Source organism: Arachis hypogaea, chromosome 7 (assembly GCF_003086295.3).
Source record: "Arachis hypogaea cultivar Tifrunner chromosome 7, arahy.Tifrunner.gnm2.J5K5, whole genome shotgun sequence".
NCBI classification, from domain to species: domain Eukaryota; kingdom Viridiplantae; phylum Streptophyta; class Magnoliopsida; order Fabales; family Fabaceae; genus Arachis; species Arachis hypogaea.
The window spans coordinates 52388519-52392065 of NC_092042.1; the positions used below are offsets into that span (position 1 = coordinate 52388519).

The window sequence follows — 3547 nt, forward strand, 5'->3', positions numbered from 1 at the left end:
GATTCCCATGGTTCCTCATTAGGGAACTCATTGGACGCCAGTGGATGTCCATTGAGGTCTTCCTCAGTGGCGATCACTACTTCTTCCTCCTCTCCAATTTTGGCCATGTTGATGGCCTTACACTCTCTTTTTGGATTCTCTTCTGTATTGCTTGGAAGAGTACTAGGAGGGAGTTCAGTAATTTTCTTACTCAGCTGACCCACTTGTGCCTCCAAGTTTCTAATGGAGGACCTTGTTTTAGTCATGAAACTTTGAGTGGTTTTGATTAGATCAGAGACCATGGTTGCTAAGTCAGAGTGGCTCTGCTTAGAATTCTCTGTCTGTTGCTGAGAAGATGATGGAGAAGGCTTGCCATTGCTAAACCTGTTTCTTCCACCATTATTGTTGTTGAAACCTTGTTGAGGTCTCTATTGATCCTTCCATGAGAGATTTGGATGATTTCTCTATGAAGGATTATAGGTGTTTCCATAGGGTTCTCCCATGTAATTCACCTCTTCCATTGATGGATTCTCAGGATCATAAGCTTCTTCTTTAGATGAAGCGTCCTTAGTACTGCTTGGTGCAGCTTGCATTCCAGACAGACTTTGAGAAATCATATTGACTTGCTGAGTCAATATTTTGTTCTGAGCCAATATGGCATTCAGAGTATCAATCTCAAGAACTCTTTCCTTCTGATTCGTCCCATTGTTCACAGGATTCCTTTCAGAAGTGTACATGAATTGGTTATTTGCAACCACTTCAATGAGTTCTTGAGCTTCTGCAGGCGTCTTCTTCAGATGAAGAGATCCTCCAGCAGAGCTGTCTAATGACATCTTGGATAGTTCAGACAGACCATCATAGAAGATACCTATGATGCTCCATTCAGAAAGCATGTCAAAAGGACACTTTCTGATCAATTGTTTGTATCTTTCCCAAGCTTCATAGAGGGATTCACCTTCCTTCTGTCTGAAGGTTTGGACTTCCACTCTTAGCTTACTCAATTTTTGAGGTGGAAAGAACTTTGCCAAGAAGGCATTGACTAACTTTTCCCAGGAGTTCAGGCTTTCTTTAGGTTGTGAGTCCAACCATATCCTAGCTCTGTCTCTTACAGCAAAAGGGAATAGCATAAGTCTGTAGACCTCAGGGTCAACCCCATTGGTCTTGACAGTGTCACAGATCTGCAAGAATTCAGCTAAGAACTGATAAGGATCTTCCAGTGGAAGTCCATGAAACTTGCAATTCTGTTGCATTAGAGAAACTAATTGAGGCTTCAGCTCAAAGTTGTTTGCTCCAATGGCAGGGATAGAGATGCTTCTCCCATAGAAGTCGGAAGTAGGTGCAGTAAAGTCACCAAGCACCTTCCTTGCATTATTGGCATTGTTGTTGTTTTCGGCTGCCATGTCTTCTTCTTGTTTGAAGATTTCTGTTAGGTCCTCTACAGAGAGTAGTGCTTTAGCTTCTCTTAGCTTCCGCTTTAAGGTCCTTTCAGGTTCAGTGTCAGCCTCAACAAGAATGCTTTTGTCTTTGCTCCTGCTCATATGAAAGAGAAGAGAACAAGAAAATATGGAATCCTCTATGTCACAGTATAGAGATTCCTTGAGGTATCAGAGGAAAAGAAGAATAGAAGGAGGAGGTAGAAGAATTCGAACTTATCAAGAGGGATAGAGTTCGAATTGTGCATTGAGGAGGAGTGTCAATCCTTAAATAGAAGGATGTGAGAAGAGGGGAAGAACTTTTGAAAATTAAAGTTGGGAAAGAAATAAAGTGATTTTGAAAAAGATTTTGAAATTAGAAATCAAAAAGATATGATTGAAAAATTAATTTTGAAAAAAAATGTGATTAAAAAGATATGATTGAAAAGTTATGGTTTTAAAGAGATATGATTGAAAAACAATTTAAAAAAAATTTGATTTTTAAAATTAATGACTTGGCTAACAGGAAATTTTAAAGATATGATTCAAACATTAAACCTTTCTCAACAGAAAAGGCAACATACTTGAAATGTTGAATCAAATCATTAATTGTTAGCAAGTATTTTTGAAAAAGGAAAGAAATTGATTTTGAAAATATATGATTGAAAAGATATGATTTAAAAAAGATTTGATTGTGAAAAATTATGAAAACTAAAAAAAAATTGAATTAAAAACAAAATCTTCCCTCTTGTGCCATCCTGGCGTTAAACGCCCAGAATGGTATCCATTCTGGCGTTTAACGCCCAAAATGCTACCCTTTTGGGCGTTAAACGCCCAGCCAGGTACCCTGGCTGGCGTTTAAACGCCAGTTTTCCTTCTTTACTGGGCGTTTTGAACGCCCAACTTTTTCTGTGTAATTCCTCTGTTGTATGTTCTGAATTTTCAATTCTCTGTATTATTGACTTGAAAAGACACAAATTAAGAATTTTTTTGAATTTTTAATGATGAGGAATAATTAAAATGCAACTAAAATCAAATAAACAATGCATGCAAGACACCAAACTTAGAAGTTTGTATACTATTGACACTAACAAATTGAGAATGCATATGAGAAACAACAAAACACTCAAGACAAGAGAATTTAAAGATCAGAGCAAGGAAATCATCAAGAACAACTTGAAAATCAATGAAGAACATAATGCATGTAATTTTCGAAAATTAGAAGAATAAAGACATGCAATTGACACCAAACTTAAAATTAGACACTAGACTCAAACAAGAAACATAAAAATATTTTTGATTTTAAGATTTAAAATTTTTTTTTTGTGCTTTTTCGAAAATTGAGTGGAAAAGAAAAACAAGGGTTCAAAATTCTTAATGAGAATTCCAGGAATCATTGCAATGCTAGTCTAAGACTCCGGTCCAGGAATTAGACATGGCTTCACAGCCAGCCAAGCTTTCAGTGAAAGCACCGGTCCAAAACACTAGACATGGCCAATGGCCAGCCAAGCTTTAGCAGATCATTGCTCACAACAGCAAAATTGAAAGAAATCAACAAGCTCTTGTGATGATAAGTTGAAACCTCGGTCCAAAAGATTAGACATGGCTTCACAGCCAGCCATACTTCAACAAATCATCATGAAACTCTAGAATCCATTCTTAAAAACTCTGAAGAACAAAATAGAAATATTTTTTTGTATTTTTGAGAAATTTTCGAAAAGTAAAAAGCTTAAACATAAAATAAAATTACCTAATCTAAGCAACAAGATGAACCATCAGTTGTCCAAACTCAAACAATCCCCGGCAACGGCGCCAAAAACTTGGTGCATGAAATTGTGATCATCAATGGCGCCATCAACATGATACACTCAATTGCAATCTCAACTCTTTATCACAACTTCGTACAACTAACCAGCAAGTGCACTGGGTCGTCCAAGTAATAAACCTTACGCGAGTAAGGGTCGATCCCACGAAGATTGTTGGTATGAAGCAAGCTATGGTCATCTTGTAAATCTCAGTCAGGCGGATTCAAATGGTTATGGAGGATTGATAACTAAAAGATGAATAAAATGTAAAATAAAGATAGAGATACTTATGTAATTCATTGGTGAGAATTTCAGATAAGCGTATGGAGATGCTTTGTCCCTTCCGTCTCT

The 3547-nt window shown here is 37.0% G+C and overlaps 1 non-coding gene across 1 annotated transcript; it reads left to right on the plus strand.

Annotated features, from left to right (window-relative positions):
- The first annotated feature begins 866 nt into the window (after window positions 1-866).
- On the plus strand, window positions 867-974 carry LOC112704822 (small nucleolar RNA R71). The gene has a single exon (XR_003155427.1). It is a non-coding gene; the product is annotated as a small nucleolar RNA R71 (small nucleolar RNA).
- The last annotated feature ends 2573 nt before the right edge of the window (window positions 975-3547 follow it).